This window comes from Prunus persica, chromosome G5, assembly GCF_000346465.2.
Source record: "Prunus persica cultivar Lovell chromosome G5, Prunus_persica_NCBIv2, whole genome shotgun sequence".
Taxonomy (NCBI): Eukaryota; Viridiplantae; Streptophyta; class Magnoliopsida; order Rosales; family Rosaceae; genus Prunus; species Prunus persica.
Genome location: NC_034013.1, coordinates 5,101,665 through 5,121,576, shown reverse-complemented (window position 1 = coordinate 5,121,576; position 19,912 = coordinate 5,101,665). Strand labels below are relative to the sequence as shown.

At 37.7% G+C, this 19,912-nt stretch overlaps 1 pseudogene across 1 annotated transcript; it reads right to left on the bottom strand.

Moving 5' to 3' along the window:
* On the bottom strand, positions 2,546-18,690 carry LOC18777646 (annotated as a pseudogene). The gene is made up of 17 exons (XR_002271876.1): positions 18,677-18,690; positions 17,850-18,449; positions 17,612-17,747; positions 16,597-16,746; positions 16,356-16,496; positions 16,114-16,265; positions 15,929-16,028; positions 15,676-15,798; positions 15,433-15,594; positions 15,218-15,275; positions 14,891-15,069; positions 14,659-14,773; positions 13,334-13,404; positions 12,726-12,821; positions 6,522-6,598; positions 6,014-6,097; positions 2,546-5,826 (listed from the first exon to the last, which is right to left on the bottom strand). The product of XR_002271876.1 is annotated as an origin of replication complex subunit 1A (transcript).

The window sequence follows — 19,912 nt, the reverse complement described above, 5'->3', positions numbered from 1 at the left end:
TTCTTGAGATTGCCCAAGCTCTCTTATTGGGGGGAGTGTTCCCCAAGCCCTTTGGATCGCAACTATTCAGTATGCTATCTACCTTCTTAATCGTATGCCTTCACGTGTTTTGGATTTTAAAACACCGTTTCAGACATTGGCTGCTCATGTTCCTGTTTGTTTCCATCTTAATCTCACTCTGAGCCTTTTGGTTGTGTGGTGTATGTCCATCTCAATAAATCTTACCAGACCAAGTTGGATTCGTGTACCCTTTGCTGTTTCTTTGTGGGTTTTACACCTCAACAAAAGGGTTACCAGTGTTATCATCCCTTTAGTCGCTACTTTTATGTTACCAAGGATGTTATATTTATGGAGAACAAGATGTTTTTTATGTCAGACATGCCCAATCATGTTCTTCAGGGGTAGAATCTGTAAAAGAAGCATGTAATTGGTTTGAGATAGAAATACGGGGGAAAGAAGCACAAAATAGTGTGCTGGATCCCGAGCCCCTCAACCCAAGCAGCTGTCGAAAATAGGCTACCAACCAGTCTAGTTGAGCTAAACATTTGAGCCAGGCCGAATAGCCTAGTCAAACTGAAAATCAATTATCCCGAACTCGACAACAAGGACCCCGCTTTCTCGAACATACCTACTCATGCTCCACTGAACATCCCTGAGTTAAGTCATTCAGATCCCAGTGCTTCTCAAAATATTGTTGAATTTGTGAAAAAATTACATGCACGAGCAAATAAGGAAATACCACCAGACAGATTCTCACCATAAGGAAAGGTGAAATATGTCATTGCTGATTATGTCTCCACAAGTAGATTGTCTCCTCAAGCTAAAGCATTTGCTAGTCAGATGGAAGGAATTAAAATTCATAATAGATTTGAAGAAGTTTTGCAAGACCCAAAATGGGTGGAAGCAATGAATGTGGAGATGGAGGCCTTACAGAAGAAAGGAACAAGGGAGATAGTTTCACAATATGAAGGAAAGAAACATGTTGGATGTCGATGAGTGTACATAGTTAAGTACAAAGATGATGGTACAATAGAAAAATATAAAGCAAGACTTGTGGCCAAAGGGTATACGCAGACGTATGAAGTTGATTATCTGGATACATTTGCACCGGTACCAAAAATAAATACGGTGCGAGTTTATAGCAGCTAATTTAGATTGGCCTAAAAAGAAATTCAATGTGAAGAATGCCTTTCTGCATGGAGATTTAGAAAGAGTGTACATGGACATACCACCTAGTTATGGGTTGTCTAATAACAGTGGGAAGGTGTGTAGGCTTAGAAAGGCCCTGTATGGATTGAAGTAGTCTTTGCGAGCATGGTTTGGGCAGTTCATTGAAGCAATGAAGAAGTATGGATATCATCAAGGTAACTTGGATCATACACTATTTATCAAACGTAGGGATGGTAAGGTTACTTTCCTGATAATCTATGTTGATGATGTGGTAGTTACTGGTGATGATGTTGTTGAAATGGGTAAATTACAAAAGTACTTAGCCTTAGAGTTTGAGATGAAGGACTTAGGGGCTTTGAAGTATTTTTTGGGAATCAAAGTAACTCGCTGTGCTACTAGTATTTGTCTCTCTTAAACATAGTATGTTCTAGACTTGTTGACAGAAACTGGTATGTTAGGGTGTGTACCAACCGAAACCCCTATTATGCATAATCATCACCTAGCAATCTATCCTGATCAAGTGCCAACCAACAAGGAGAGATATCAGAGGTTAGTACGAAGAATAATTTATCTTTTGGCCACTAGACCAAATATCGCATATGCAGTTAGTGTTGTTAGTCAGTTCATGCATTCTTCTAATGAAGATCACTTAGCGGCGGTTATAAGGATTTTGTGTTATTTGAGGAAAGCACCAAGCCAATTCTTGATATTCAAAAAACTGGTATATTTGGATGTCAAAGGTTATACAGATGCAGATTGGGCAAGCAATACAATAGATAGACGTTCTACATCAGGTTACTTCACTTTCATTGGGGGTAATTTAATTACATGGAGAAGTAAGAAGAAGAGTGTAGTGGCTCGATTTTCAGCTGAGGCAGAATACAGGGACATAGCATAGGGAGTTTGTGAGCTTCTTTGGCTAAGGATACTCCTGTCTGAAATTGGTTTTCCACCAAAGAAAGTCATGGAGTTTTACTGTGACAACCAAGTTGCGAGAGAGAAAGCAAATAATCCAGTTCAACATGACAAAACTAAGCATGTTGAAGTGGATAGGCATTATATCAAGGAGAAGCTGGTAGATAAGCTAATCGATATACCATTTGTAAAGTTAGAAGAACATCTGGCAGATGTCTTAACGCATGTGAGAACAGCAAAGGTTTTTCATGACTCACTTGACAAGTTCGGCATAAGAGATATCTACGCACCATGTTGAAGGGGAGTATTAGCGTGAGTCAAAATTCAGGGATCTCGTGATCCCTGATTTCTTGGTGTAATTAACGTTACCTTATTAGAATAATTACCTAGTTATGACTCTTTGTAATTAGCTAATTATATTTCCTTGTAGGAAAAGTCAGCTTGTACTTGTAAATATATATCCTCTTCTTGAAAAAATATAATATGAATCACAATTATTCAATTACTCTCCCACATAATCAAATGGATTCCCATCATTTTTTATTACTGCCACAAATGCATGTACACAGGGAAAACCTTTGATATGTCATATGCAGCAGCTACAGGTACGACTCTGTAGGTCAACCATTACAGAGTCCTCGCCATGAACCTCAAACAAGAACTCACTAGAACGACTTACATCCCAATGGTGTCCACTGTCCAATAATTCTTTTAACTTTGTCTCCATTTCTGGACATAGACAAGTGTTCCATTCTTCTGCTGCATGTCGTCTCTGTGCAATCTTTCCCATAATTTTAATCCTTATACCATCTATTAACTGCTAAATAGGCAAATGACGCTGGTCTACAATCCATGCATTAAAGGACTCTGCTACATTTGAACACATTTCACCATATTTTGTTTAGGATTTCACCATATTGTAAGGAACAAACCTCAAAATCTAAAACATTACCTTTTAATACCTGAAAAATAAGGCATAGTTTACCTACACAGTGGCTTCAATTGAATTTAAACATTTTATCTGGAAAGTAAGCAGCTGACCAATTTTCTTTTGGAAGGTTTTTCAAGAACTCTATTATTACAGCACCACCCTCCTCTTGCAACGTTCTCATACGCATTTCCAATGCGTCTTCAGTCAAAGCATATGCACACTTACCAAAAAGATGAACAATCCAATCACGGTTTGTCTTCCCCAATGAAGATGGATACTTGGCAAGGACATTGTGTTTTAAATTGTGGAAGCAAAATGCATGTGGTTAATGTGGGAACACATATGGCAGTGCTTCAAGCAATCCTTTATTACGATCAGATATGAATGTTATAGTTCTCCATTGGGCGTTGACAATTTCTGCAAGATTTTGGAGGAACCAAGTCCAATTCTCTTCATTCTCGGAATCAATGACTGCAAACACTAAAGGATACATACTTATTTTCATCATAAGAACATTAGATCATAACAAGTTTATGTACTGACAGATCTGTCACAAACTGAAATTTGGCTTTCATGAGACGAACATAGCAACAACCACCAAAAAAAAAAAAAAACCTAACCAGGCGGGTGTTTAACATTGTAAAATAGAATAGTAAGGAACAAACCCCTAAATATAAAACAGTAATACCTAAAAAATAATGTAAAGTTTACCTACGCAGAGTGGCATCAATTGAATTTAAATTTTTTTTGTTAAAAGAGGCTTATTTCATTACCTTAGTTTCCATTTTTCCCAGTAGCAGCGAGCAAGTGACCCTTATACTTGTTCTTAATAAATGTCCCACCAAGGAATAATAATGACAGGCAAAATCTAAATCCTTCTATGCAAGCATGAAAGGAGATTTAAAAAAAAAAAAAAAAAACTATTGAATCGGGATGTCTTTGGGTCATACTCCAACATACAACGTAAACGAGGATTTAAGCTAAACACAGCTCCCATGTACCAAACTAAGTGCTTATACAACAATGACTCATCACCATGGACCCTTTTCTTTGCTAATTCTTTACCATACCATGCATTGTGATAAGAAATGTACAACCCATAGTTCTTGAAATCCTTGAAATTTTCAATCAGTTTAATCAATGGTTTAGATTGAATTTGGTTGATCAAAACGGAGGGCACAATTTTTGAAGACATCATGCTGCTCTTACATTCGAGGATGAGTCCGTTGCAAGTGTGTTCGTTGTTCAAGCTCCAAATGTATTTATAAAAAAAACCAATTTGCAAGACATAATGACGCATGCACACGCAAACTACAACCATCAGACACTTGTTTAGAATACTAGGAAGTCACTCTCTCTTTTTCATTTTTAAGATACCCAACCTTAAAACCTTTCTCAATAGCATACTTGCACAATTTTTCTCTAAACTCAATAACCCCACCTGTAAACTTCTGGCCCACATGATTGATGTAGTTCTTCCATGAATGAGAGAAGTATGTATGACCAGATGGTGCTGCATATTTTCCATTGAAATCGTTCTCAGCAGTATGTGTACAGTCACTAAGTCGGTCTCTAGTACAAATGGAGGATGATCCGACACAAGGTAAGTCATCTCAAAAGCCCCAACCCCAAGCTCATTAAATCTTGAACATATATCATAATAAAAAACCATTAGAGTAGAATCACTTTGAAGTGGAATCGAAACAGTCTTATCCTTAAAAACACGTCTTCCAAGTACGACAAGTTCCATTTAATGCAACAAAGAAACTACAAGAATATCAATCCAAACATTTTTTTTTAAAGAAAAACAGCACTATGTAACAATAAAAAAAAATATAATAAAAAAACGTTTGTAGGAAGGCACGTGTGGACAACCTAAAACAAAAGAACTTGTAATATTATCGAATAGATGAACCACACAACAACAAAAGAGAATGCAAGTGTGGACAACCTGAGACAAAAGAACAATACCAATTGATGATGGACACAGGAGGGTTACAACTAGTTTACCTACCAAACTAACAAACATGTTTTGCCTATCAAGAATTTATTTCTTTCCTAATCTGCATAAGTGTACATTTGAATCATGTCTGTACCCACCTTGAATAGCAAAAAGATAACAAGATGATGACTCAATACCAAAAATGAAATGAATCAATAAATACGAGCATAAAGATAAATAAAAAACTAAATTGAGATAAGTTTGCTTAGTCCGGACTCCAATACTCCATAGGGTATACAGTTCACAGACATGAACCTCATATTGAAAGCACATTGCTTACATTAGGAAATGAAAAACATCGAATAATTTACCTATCGAACTAACAAACATGGACTCAACTATGATCATTATATAAGAGTATACAATGTTACATATATATAATATATATATATTTTAAACAGAATCATGTATAGAAAATTGTCTAGAATCATGTATAAATCCTAATCCACTCTCTTTATCCTTATAAATATTTGGTATCGAGTCAATGTACGTAATCGAGTAATCAGAGTTGAGTTGATGTTTATAACCAAACATTTTGCATAATCAGAGTCAACTAATGTACTTACCAAACTAATTGTGCCTATTAACCTTATGTACCTGCTAGTGCAGTCTCATCACCCAATCCAACATGGCTGCTTCCTTTTCATCCTTTTATTCTCTTCCATTATTTCTATCAATATTCGTGCATGCAATTCCATTGTGTCTTCTCCTCCTCCTTTTAATCGAAAATGATTGAATCTAGAATCATAGATACTTGGCCAACCAACGTAACTCCTTGCTGTCCTTGAGTGCAAATGCCACATCGTCACTGAAAGACACATAAAATCATATGAGGTCACAGAATAGTCCAAGGTTTTCTTCTGATGGTAATGCAGTTGCATGAAAGGGTGAACCATCAAAGCCAAAAGTTCAAAGTAGATGGATTAAACAGAATTCTAATAGATATCACAAGTTTTGGGAGAGGGATGATGTCAAGAGCTGGACAGAAACCTAACCTTGGAAAATTGAGCTGCAGCTTCTGCAACCTGTGCTTTGCTCCCAATTCACATAAAACAATTCTGCACTCCCCAAGTTTACAACTGCCAAAAACGTACAGTCCAGATATTACATAATCCATGCTCATATACAGTTAGTATCAACTCCAGAAATTAAAATCTAATAGTTCTCACTAACTATTCTCCAGAAAGGCAATTGCAGACACAAATAACAGCACTCGAAAATGGACATCATAAGCCATTTAAAAATGCAACCTGACATCCGCATCAAAGAAAACTTAAAATAGAGAGGGACCATCACCTAAAATAGTATGTGCAAAGTACAAAAGAAATGAAAGCAGTCACTTTATTTAACACTCAATATTTTCTTAGTCAAAAGCCAAAACTAGTGCCCCTCTTCAGGTTCATAACACTCCCATTTGACAAGACAACAAGGACCAGAGGAGATCAATAGACTATGTTTCTACACATGTATATAGCAAGATATTAGCATCAACGCACGTCTTACCCAATTTTTAAGAGCATGTCATGTCCGGGAAATGCTTCTCCGTTACTTGTACAGAGTCATGAGACTGTCATTGCCAACTGCAAGGAAAAACATAAATTCAATGAAAACACTATTACATATCAAGTAATTGTAAAATTCCAGCGCTAGAAATCTACAGTGAAGGCATCAAAGAAACTGGTGAATCAAAATAAAAATAATCTGGTTTGTAGTTGAGATGCAGTATCGCAGGCAGGAGCAATAAGTATTCTTTTAGTCAGTATTTCAATGCAAGCCTGCTGATGCAGGATGCATAGGACCTAAATTGTTTAGTTTCCTAATTTATTTGTTAGTTTCCTATATTCTTTAGTTTTCCAAATCCTAGTAGGATTTCTAAGTTTCCTATTTTATTAGGAATAGGATTTCTGTTTTAGCTGGGGATTTTAATCCTATTGTCTCTAGGTTCTAGTTTCCTATTTTATTAGGAATAGGATTTCTGTTTTAGCTGGAGATTTTAATCCTATTGTCTCTAGGTTTTAGTTTGCTATAAATACCCCTATGTAGTTCTTTAAAATTCAGATTTGAATATTGATTAAACCTTCTCTTAACTCTCTGATTTCTGCCTGCCTTCTATCTTTCTTTCCTTCAGCTTCTCTTATTCTTTTCTGTCCTATTGCTCTGAGTGTTAAAACTAACACACCCAGGGCTGTGCTACATCAATTGGCATTCAGAGCCTCTTGCTCCGCCGCTGTTCCTCTGCTTCGGTGCCTCTACTAGTCGTCATGGCTCCCAACATCACCGTTGCCAATTTGGCGGACCAATTTCACGAATTCAAGGCGAAAATTTCTACAGATGTCACCAATTTGGAAACTCAGTTCACCAAATTGATGGCTGCTCAAAAGACTGAATTTTCGTCCATGTCCACAGATATTGCCAAATTACAAGCTTCCGTGACGCTGCTCGTCACCCACCTCTCAACCGTGACTCTTGAACCATCCTCCACATCTGCTGTTCTCTCTAGTTCGTGCACACCTTCTCTCCAGGCTGGTCTCCTTCCCAATCCATCTAAGGATTCCAAGTTTCAAGGCCACCTGGGCCTTCCATCATCTTCGGCGGGGACATCTCTGGTTCACTCCGAACCAAATTTTTCCGCAGGATCTGCACCTAAACCCCATTATACCCAACATACGATGGTTTCTCCTCTCGTGGATGCCACTATCCCACTCCGACCCCACAAACATCACGTCGTCCACCGAAACTTGGATTTTGAGATCGCCCGTCATGCCAAGCCTACTGCCCGACTTCGATGGTCGCGGGGATCCTACTTTTTTTGTTGATTGGATATCGGCTATGGAAGATTATTTTGAATGGTACGACATGTCCGATGCACAACGGATCCGGTTCGCCAAACTCAAACTCGTAGGAGCCGCAAAACAGTACTGGAAGGCTACTGAGCATCATCTCCAACAACTGGGACAAACCCCTGTGATTTTATGGGATGAGATGAAATTGAAACTCCGGGAACAATACCTTCCATCTTTTTATCGTCACCAATTGTTAGATCAATTATGGACTCTTTCCTAGGGTACTTCAACAGTCCAAGACTATTATTCTCGCTTTGTGGAGCACAAATTGCGTTCTGCCCTACAAGAAGAGTTGGCAGTCACAGTTTCTCGTTTTATTCATGGCCTTCGGATTGATATCAAACGCGAGGTGAGTAGGTCACGTCCGGATGTATTAGAAGATGCCTATTGCCAAGCCTTGGAAGCTGAGACCTATCTACGACCACAACGTCGTTACCCAGGATATCCTGGTCAGCCTACAACCACCAACCAAGCCCGCACTACCACTCCGGGTCTGAAGACTGAATTTTCTGGACCATCTAATCCTACTGCGCCACCTACCAAAGGGCCGATCGTCTCTAATAATTCCCACATTGAATGTTTCCATTGCCATGCTAAAGGACATATTGCCTCTCGTTGTCCACAACGCACATTAACTATCAGCGCTAGCACAGACGACCATTGTGATGTAGAGATTGTGGATCCTCTTGAGGGTGTGTATGACCCAGAAATTGACGATTGTTTTGATGATGACATACTCAATCAGGTTTCTGTTATGCGTTGTATCTATTCTGCACCCGCATTGCCTGATTCCTGCAAAAGCACTAGTATTTTCCATACCTACGTTCCATGCAATAACCAAACATGTAAACTGGTTATTGATAGTGGTAGTACCATGAACGTCATCTCCAAGTCTGCCGTTACTCGTCTTAATCTTAAGCCCGAACCACATCCCTGCCCTTTTCACGTAGCTTGGGTGGATAAAACTAAACTCCCAGTCACTAAGCGATGTCTTGTTTTCCTTAAGCTCGGGACCTGCAATGAAGACATTTATTTGGACCTACTGCCTATGAATGTTGCACATGTATTACTTGGCAGACCTTGACTCTATGACCATCACGTGCAGAATTGTGGTCGTGAAAACACATACACTTTTCAACATGAAGGCAAAAGTATTACGTTACGCCCAGCCAATCCTGCGATCAAACCTACCAAGACTAATATTACCACCTCCTCTCCATCGCAGACAGGCAATGTGTCAGGTCATCGGTTGGCTCTATTATCTTATGGCGAATTTGAGAAAGAAAGTTTGGAGACAGGAGTTGTATTTGCTCTCGTGATCAAAGAGATATCTGCGGCCCCTTCCTATCAACAACCTGAACCTCTACATCAACTCCTCAATGAATTCTCCGATGTCATGCCAGATGACCTCCCAAACGAGCTACCACCCATGAGAGACATTCAACATGCCATCGACCTTGTCCCCGGATCACAACTTCCGAATCTTCCTCATTACCGCATGAACTCATCTGAACGTGCCGAACTAAACACGCAAATTCAAGGGCTGTTGGATAAAGGATTTATTCGCCATAGCCTGCGCCCATGTGCTGTACCGGTGCTTCTTACTCCCAAAAAAGATGGCTCTTGACGAATGTGTGTTGACAGTAGAGCTATTAATAAGATCACAGTTAAATATCGATTCCCTATTCCACGACTTGAGGATATGTTGGAGGAGTTGGCAGATTCCAAATGGTTTTCCAAGATTGACCTTTGTAGCGGTTACCATCAGATTCGTATTAGGGAAGGTGATGGATGGAAAACCGCATTCAAAACTCCTGATGGATTGTATGAGTGGCTTGTTATGCCATTTGGAATGTCTAACGCACCTAGCACATTTATGCGCGTGATGACCCATGTTTTGCGTCCTTATATCGGAAAGTTTTTGGTTGTGTACTTTGATGATATCCTTATCTACAGCCATTCAAAAGAGGACCATCTGCAACACCTCCGAACAATTTTTCATATGTTACGCCAGGAAAAGTTGTTTGTTAATTTGAAGAAGTGTTCTTTCCTTCAAGAACAAGTTTTATTTATGGGATTCATTGTTTCCGCAGCTGGCATAAGTGCTGATCCTGACAAAGTTCACGCCATTGTAAATTGGCTGCTTCCTTCAACTTTAACCGAGACTCGAAGCTTTCGTGGGTTAGCATCTTTTTACCGACGTTTTATTCCTAGTTTCAGTACTATAATGGCTCCTATCACAGACTGTATGAAGCAAGGCGAGTTTCGATGGACTCATGCGGCCACTCGAGCGTTTGAGGCATTAAAACAGAAAATGATAGAAGCACCTGTCCTACGCCATCCAGAGTTGACTAAGGTTTTTGAAATAGCATGTGACGCATCTGGTGTTGGCATTGGGGGCGTCTTAAGTCAGGAAGGACATCCTGTTGCTTATTTTAGTGAGAAGCTTAATGAGGCAAAGCAAAAGTATTCGACTTACGACAAGGAATTCTATGCCATAGTCCGTGCGCTACGTTATTGGCAATATTATCTGTTACCAAATGAGTTTGTCTTATATTCTGATCATCAAGCGTTAAGGTATCTTCATTCTCAACGTAACGTCAGTAGCCGCCATATTAAGTGGACTGAGTATCTTCAGATTTTCACCTTTGTGATTCGACGTCGCCCAGGAGTTGATAATAAGGTTGCTGATGCACTCAGCCGAGTAGGCGTTATCCTTCAATCATTGACTGCACAAGTTGTGGGTTTTGATAAAATCAAAACTGAGTATTATTCTTGTCCAGATTTTGGTCTCATTTTTCAGGAAGTTACGGCTGGAAATCGTCGTGATCATGTTGATTTTCTGCTGCGGGATGGTTATCTCTTTCGTGGAACGCAGTTATGCATTCCCCGTACCTCTTTACGTGATTTCCTTGTGTGGGAATTACATGCTGGAGGTCTGGCTGGACATTTTGGTAAAGATAAGACCATTACTCTAGTTGCCGATCGATTTTATTGGCCTTCATTGAAGCGAGATGTTGCTCACATCCTAGCCCAATGTCGCACCTGTCAGCTTGCCAAGGCTAGAAAGCAAAATACTGGATTATACACTCCTTTGCCAATTCCGCATACCCCGTGGAAAGATTTAAGCATGGACTTTGTTCTTGGCCTTCCTAAAACGGCACGCGGCCATGATTCTATCCTGGTTGTCGTTGACAGATTCTCTAAAATGGCTCACTTTCTGCCTTGCTCTAAAGCTGCTGATGCTTCTTATGTGGCCATGTTATTTTTTAAAGAGGTCATTCGTCTACATGGGCTTCCTGTTTCTATTGTTTCAGACCGTGATGTCAAGTTTGTTAGTTATTTTTGGAAGACCTTGTGGAAGCTCTTTGGTACTTCTTTATAGTTTTCGTCGGCATTTCATCCTCAAACAGATGGTCAAACAGAAGTGGTTAATCGTACTCTTGGAGATTTATTACGATGTTTAGTCGGTGATAAGCAGGGTAATTGGGACCTCATTCTTCCTGTAGCAGAATTTGCTTATAATAATTCTGCCAACCGAACTACAGGTAAAAGTCCTTTTGAAATTGTTTACGGTGTGATGCCACGTCCACCCATTGATCTTGCTCCCCTTCCTATTGATGCCCGTCCTTCGGAATCTGCAACTACCTTTGTTGAGCACATTCGTCGCCTATATGAGGAGGTTCGTCAGAAAATTTCTCTAAGTACGGACACATACCAACTTGCTGCCAATACTCATCGTCGCACTCAAGACTTCCAAGAAGGTGATTATGTTATGGTTCGTGTTTGCCCTGAGCGATTTCCCAAACATTCTTTTAAGAAACTTCATGCTCGATCGATGGGTCCTTATCGTATCCTTCGCAAGTTGGGTGCCAATGCTTACTTGGTTGAACTTCCTTCTGATGTTCATATCAGTCCCATTTTTAACGTATCTAATTTGTTTCCATACCGGGGTACTTTTACTCCTCCTGTTGCGACTGACATAACCCATGCTATTGTTCCTCCTGCTGCTCCTCGCGTGCCTGCTTCCCATGCTACTCCTACGGATCAAATCTCACAAGTCTTAGATCATGAAGTGGTGGCTTCAGCCCTTGGGGGGTTTTCTCGTTTTTTGGTTCATTGGGTGGGACGTCCGGATATAGATGCTACTTGGATTACTGAAGATGAGTTTCATCAGCATGATCCTTCTCTTCTCCGTCCAGTTCAAGATGATTTGGCAGCAGCTGAAGTTACTGATGCTCGTCCTCCTATTATTCATACCTACAGTCGGCGCCATCGTCGTTAAACTCGCCAGAGTCAAGTTCTTTCAACCGGAGGAGAATGATGCAGGATGCATAGGACCTAAATTGTTTAGTTTCCTAATTTATTTGTTAGTTTCCTATATTCTTTAGTTTTCCAAATCCTAGTAGGATTTCTAAGTTTCCTATTTTATTAGGAATAGAACTTCTGTTTTAGCTGGGGATTTTAATCCTATTGTCTCTAGGTTCTAGTTTCCTATTTTATTAGGAATAGGATTTCTGTTTTAGCTGGAGATTTTAATCCTATTGTCTCTAGGTTTTAGTTTGCTATAAATACCCCTATGTAGTTCTTTAAAATTCAGATTTGAATATTGATTAAACCTTCTCTTAACTCTCTGATTTCTGCCTGCTTTCTATCTTTCTTTCCTTCAGCTTCTCTTATTCTTTTCTGTCCTATTGCTCTGAGTGTTAAAACTAACACACCCAGGGCTGTGCTACATCACCTGCAGGCCAAAAATAATCACCTCCAGTGTGAAATACTATTATTTAAACCGAAGTTACTCTGAATGTACGATACAAAAAGAGTAAATGCACACATTGTTCAGGAAAAAGCTTGAGAAGTTCACCTTTTCGAATGTAGTTTCCCCCATTCCTGTTTTGTAGAGTTCATACACCGTGGCAGTCAAAAATATTTTACTCAGCCTGGAAGAAGTTTCCATCACCTGCCAGGAAAAAACAAAGAAAAGAATTAGCATTAATATCTCTGAAGAAGGTAGAGAGAATTTTTATTTATTTTTTATTTTTTTGTTCTTCCAGATACAACATAGATAAACAAAACTTCCTTTCAACCCAATAACAATTTATGCAGCCAAAGTTGTATATAGTTGAATGCTACTTGTGCAGAAATTCACTACTTTAAACCAGCATCATATAATTTGGGTCCTGAAAGCCATTTTTTCCCATGCTACTCCTTTTAAGAATGGCACTTACAAGATTTAGCAAACTCCAACTGACACCATTTTCATCTTTGTTACTCGTCCATAAAACTATGTAGCTATCTGGATCTCATGTATTTCATATTAGAAATGCATATTAATGTAGCAATCACTGCGTCATATGCATCACTCAAGAGTATTGATTACCTCTTCTAAGATGTAACATACCATTTAAATAAAAGAAGTTTCACCAACAGAAATCATTTTTTATCATGACTGTAAGATATAATCTGACTCACTTGAATATGAGGTGCCTGGAACATTTCTTGTATGGCTGCTTCAACCTCTGCCATTCCAACAAGTGATTTTCCTGCAAAGTGGGTACATATAAATCCTGTAAGTGACAAGAATTAAAGCTTCAAAGCAAGATAATAACGCTTCTAAACAAAGCAAGCACAGAGTTTACGCTACATGAGATGTGGGTGCTTAATATTACCAATGTAGTAACAGAGTATTTCTTTTGAAACTTCAGGATACAGGAAAGAAGAGAAGTTGACAATTCTAATTCCTTGGTTGACCAAAATAGAATACTGGTTTAAAGGCTGCTTAATTTTCATTTTTCCAAATAAAAGAAAATGAAACAAAACCAATACCAAAAACAGAACAAAAAACAAAACATGTATTATTTGGTATTTAAACCAGATCTTCCATGACACAAACTCTCATTATGGGACTGGTTGATTCTTTGCCAATGAAAGGCCATGTTTTTTTTTTTCTGACAAAAATGATATTCTAAACTACTCTAATGATGCTTATGTTGCTAGATTGTGCGTTTGTATAACACATTCAGACAAGAACCAACCTAATCAATGGCCTAAATTCAGAGTCTTGCAACATAAGCATTTTATGTTGCCAGACAATCTGGCAAGAGAACATTTATCTACGAAATATAGTTTAAAGCTTGCTTTGACAGAACGAATTCTGGATTTTTCAAGTAATCCTAAAATGTAAAATGTTTCACTACCATAAAACTGAAAACAAAAGTTACAAACTAGAATCAATATGATGTTAAATAACAAATCAAAATAATGCATCAATAGTCTACACCATGATGTTAAATAAAGATACAACTGGGCAAGTTGGCACCACTTCATAACGAAGTGTCAAAATTCTGAGGAAGTCCCAATATCGAGCCATGTCAGAATTCCCTTGAGAAGGAGCTTGTATATTTATAAAACCAAATTATTCAAACCTCGATATCAAGTGATGTTCATGGAAGGTTAACTTATATACTCTATGTTCTGTTGATGCGGTCAGTGGAAACTAGAAGCCAAGATTAGTCATTAATCTGAACTAAATTAAAGCAATCAATCTTAAGAAATAGCTAAAAAGTGTGAAATATGACCAACAGAAAACATCTTTCCCACAGGTGCACAACCATTGACAGAAATAAAACCAAACAAAAATATTTCTGTCTACTAGATAATTCCAGCAATTGAAACTTACGGTGATACAGTTTCAATGAAGTGGAAGGAGAATAGGACAGATTACCAAAACATTAACAAAATAAGGATTGTTCAAATCAAGTTTCCAACTTTAAAGGGGTTGTGGTTGAAGTCTATACCTTGAGAAGCATTATTAGAATTTGAGATTAGCTTCTTAGGTCAATAATCTGTGATTTCTGCTGCACGCCTGCATATCTCCAATGCACGACCGGCATCTCCTGAAATAGCTGCTACCTGAATATATGTTCAAATACTATCAGAGATGGAGTTTCCAATGCGCTCATCCACTGTGGCCAACTAATAACTATTAGAAAATCAATTTTATGATGAAACAGTTAACATGCACCTAACCTTTCTTGAAGCATATTCTATAGCTTGTTCTTTAAAGGCATTAATTCCTTTAAGACGACTAGAAACTATCTCTTGAAGCTGTTGGTAATTATAGGGGCCAAAGCAAAGCCTTTCGATTCCCATACGACTTGAAATATGAGGAAGCAACTTCTCAGGAAGATCCATGGTATTTGCTATGCCTTAACATGTATTTCATTACAAACAGTTAATGATGCAGTCATTAACAATCTCATAGTCATCATCATTGTTTTTTCTATTTCATTATGAGATAAAAGAATACAAAAATCATTCGACAAGGATGCCTACTGAAAATAAATAAAAGCATACCTATTACAACTAACTTTGAGTGTGGCTTAGTAGGCCAGTCAAGAATGTTGTATAGAACCTGAAACCAAAAAAGCACTACAAGTATGTTTTGACTATTTCAAGATCATGGGTAGTAACAACTATATTATAAATAACGCAGAACTGGAATAGTTATTAAAAAATAGTCACATCATAAAATGCAGAAGCTACCAATTGATATAAGAAAAAATGGTTACCGACTGGTTTCTGGTCAGAAGAAGATCAAGTTCATCAATGAGAAGAATGCAAGGCTTGTCATCCTCCTTGCCAATTTTCTTTCCTTCAGAAAATTGTTCATTTAGCAAGTGGAGAGCCTTCTTCCAACTAACTCTGTGCCCACTTAATGCTTCATATATAACCTGTGCAAACACGTGTGTTACAAGGCAGCAATGCATACCATCATGATAAGCATAGAAAATCAAATATAAATATTTGTTTACCCTATAAATATTCTCTGGTGATGCCAACTTTAGAACATTTATCTCCACAAAAGAGTAGGGTCTTATACTTCCTGCGTCAACTTCAGTTCTTAGATTCCTCATTACTGCTAGCACACTCATTGTCTGCAGTTACACAAATATTACGAAAGGAATAAATAAAACTCATTTTATCCATGAAAAGTACATAAATGAAATTTACAGCCTATCTGAAACAATGTAGCTACCTATTTGTAAACACAACCACAGACCGTACCTTGCCAGTTCCAGGAACACCATGAATGTACAGGCAACGTCCCACACATTTATCATCAGAGATGGCATCTTTGATAAATGCAGTTATCTCCAACATTTCTCTGCACACAAGCAGGTCATCTCCATGATTACAATGTTAAAGTAACGCAGATCAAGAAAACCTTTAATGAACTGATTCTCACATACTTATCCCTGCAAGGTAAAGACTTAGGCAATGATGCCAACAGAAATGCTGCCTTTGCTCTTTCAAGATCAGTCTGCTTGTGGCATCTTACATGCTCTGGGATTTTCTTAACTCCTATCTTCTGAAGTCCAAAGAACCGCCCCTTCTGTGAATTCTGTAAATACAGAATTCACTAGTTCAATTTGGGAAAGTAAACAAACAAAAGCCACAAGTATAAGATAGAATTAGAAGATAGTGTCCATACTGCAGCCAACTCATGAGCTCTAGATGGTTTGGCTATTATATTTTTTATGCTCTCCTCGTCATAGTCCATTTCTTCTTCTGTATCAGAGTCTGGGTCTTTGCTAAGTTTCCAATCTCCATCACTTTCAGCTCCATCATCATCCTACCAAATAGTTAAAACCCCATAAATTCAACTCAATTTAATCCATTTGAAATTTTTCAAGAATTTTCAAATGCTGAGTCTCATTTCCTGAAACGCTTACCTCTTCACCATTATCAATTTCAGCAGGACGATTGAAACTGTGCCAATGAATATCATATTCATATTCACACAAATAAACATCATCACCTTCATTCGCTTTGGCATATTCTTTGGGATTCATGACAAAACAATGTCGAAGAATAGACTTCATCTGTAAATATATGAAATATTACAGTTATGAACTGAAGGATGGCAAGATATACCTCTTTTCACCATAATATCTGATCCAAAACTGAGAGAATATTAAGCAGCAGAACAAGAGTTGAAAAGTATGTAACTACATTAGTGACTAGGTATATAAAAAGAAGGACCATATTAGCTTAAAGCTAAAATTTTGTGAAAATCCTCAACCACATCCAAAGTCAAAACTGAACCTAAAGTCATACAGAATAAGAGGATCACTTCAAACAAAAGAAAACAAAGGGTGGAGAATAGAAAAAATAATCCCTTACAAACTGGATTACATTTAACGTAATTTTCCCTAAAGAGACTACCGGTTTTTCTTTTCCTTGTTTCTTTCTTTTTCTTTTTGCCTTGTTTTTAGCAAAGCACGAATCATGGATTCTGAAACAGAGTTTGGTAGGCTGAAAAACCTTAGTCAAAGGCCAAATGGTTTATAGATTCCTCACATTGAATGCTTGAAATGATTGGCAGCAATCACATGAACTTAAGGTGAATAACTTCACTTATTTTGCTGGAAATATGGCCAGAAAATGGTGAATTCATGACAAGCAATTTTGGTGTAAGAGGAAGTACATATTTATTTGTAAAATGACAATAAGCATTCCCCTACAGGGTGTTATTCCTTGAAATTAGAACAATGTTAAAAGGCACAAAAAGTATCCAAATGCGAAGAACCTAGTGCAGAAACATACGAGGCAGTTTACCAAATAGTTACCAGTCAAAGTCATCATTTTTTTTTTTTTATCATATCAAGTTTTCAAATTGCAATCAGTTCGGTAAACTTCCAGATCCCTACTAAAAGATGCAACTATTGCCTGGATGTCATCTATCACCTCAATGTCAGCAAAATCATTGGTGCGATAAATTTCTCGCCTCAAATTATGAGGTTGTCTTCCAGCCACAGTCTCTTACGGGATTATATACCAACGTACCCGACGCCAATAGATACCATCTACTTCTTTCCATATAGTGCACAAATTCAAAAGCACAAACCAAGGCCACATACATTACAACCAAAACAACAGCACACACTTGCACCATTTGCAAAATTAAACCAAATTAAACATCTACCTTTCAATGTGGGCAGCCCATAAATCGCTCGAGAGAAGCTTCTCCCTCAACGTTCTAACCCTTTTCTTCCCTTCTGGTGGTGTCGGAAGCTTGACTTCCTTTCCCAATTTGCGATCATCACAAAACCGACATATCCAATCTCCTTCAGGAACCTCCTTCAATGGAGGTTTCAAGCATTTCAAATGGAACCCACCTAAACAATCATCACACTCGATCATTACAGATTTCCCAGACTTAAAGCACACCCTACATTCATCCACTTCAACCAATTCGTCATCCGAGCTTGCATCCTCTCTCCTCCTCACATAAACATTATCCCCGACCTCAAATTCACCCCCATCATACACAACCTTCTTATAATAAACCCGTCTTTTTGATACTGCCTTGTTCTTCTCAAAGTTGACATTTTTCGAGGCCCTCGAGCGTGTAACTACCTTGCTCTCCTCGTCCCTCTTCCTCTTCTTAGTCTCAGACTGCCCTGGCGTCTCTGGAGAGAATGCAACTTCAACCTCAGTCAAATTTCCCTCCTCTTTACGCTTCGATTTCTTGCCCTTCCCAGCAGATTTTGGGGTTTTTGGAATGTCCGCCAGAGGCGGTCTGCTGTTTCACGAGTTGCACGTTTAGCGCGGGGAAAGTAAAGCTGTGAATGGTAAAACATTTAAAATATCAGAAAATATCTTAGTTAATTTAAACATTAAACGAGAATAATATAATAAATTCATATTTTTATATTAAAAAAATTAAAATTAAAAACGAAATAAGATAATAATAACCCAAGGAGCTAGTATATATATATTGTACAGTACAACCCTAATTTCTACCATTACCAGGTAATCTCCATCAATTTCAAAAATTCTCATCTTTCGAATGCAAGTAAGCCATTTGATTTTTCTCTATTCTTCTCAATTGTAATTTGAGGTTCCTTATAATTTTTTTTCAATATATTAGTTATCTTATTCGTTTATGTGATATTGTAGAAATTTAACATACATGCATCATACTTGTATCTTAGAAATATTAATAGTGTTGTTTTATAGTTATGAATCGAAAAAATCATGCATGGAAGTATGCAAAAGAAATAGAGAGGAAAAAAAATACTTGAAATGCACATTTTGTGATCAAAGATGTAGTGGAGAACTTATTTAATTTCTTGCCCTTAATTTTGCAGTAGGCTTCGTTTTCGACCTACAGTATTATAAAAAACCTTCATGTTTGAAAGCTTCTTATACAAGATGAGCAAGGCACAATGCAAGGAAAGGGACCAATGTCCTTAGCTTGTAAGGATTTGAATTTAGCATCATATATAGCCAAACTATAACTTGTATTTTGAAGCTTTTGAGATTGGTTTTCAATTTTACAACTGTTGTTAATGAAATTTGAATTAAAAGACTAAGTTCCGTTAGATCATTAAATGGTGACAACGTCTCACACCCGCATTCACATATTTAAAAAATAACAACATGCCTTGTCCTCACTCCATCTTGGCCGAAGGATTTTGGGTGAGCAGAAATAGAGCTAGGAAAGTCAGGCCAAAGAATTAATATAAATCAAGGAAAGCAGTTAACTAGTTATATTCATCATGCATAAAAATTTATGATGACTCGTTTGAGCTTGTCAGATTTCACTAAAAAACTTGTAATAATGTAAGCTTGTCGCAAAACGAATGTGATTGATGGAGTCTGACAGAAAAAAAAAAAATTGTGATTGATGGAGAGACTTATTTCCCTAAATTACAAGAATCCAACTTTTAAGCTATGTATATAATATAAAGAAAAGTAGCTAGCTAGTTGTTTTCATGAATAAATTTCTATAAATCATAAACATCTGTTCAATTGACTTGTTCTTCTATTAGGACATCTAGTTAAAAGAAATCAAATAATGAATGCAAACTCTTGGTGATGATGTTTTTTTTGGGTTCATGTTTTAGAAGATCCAAGTGACATGCATATCAGCCACGCAAATCAGACGTGTATACATAATTATTTATGAGAAAAATCTGAAAATACATAGCCTTTAACTACTCTATAAATATCATTTTGATTCATCCGGTATATGCATCCCTC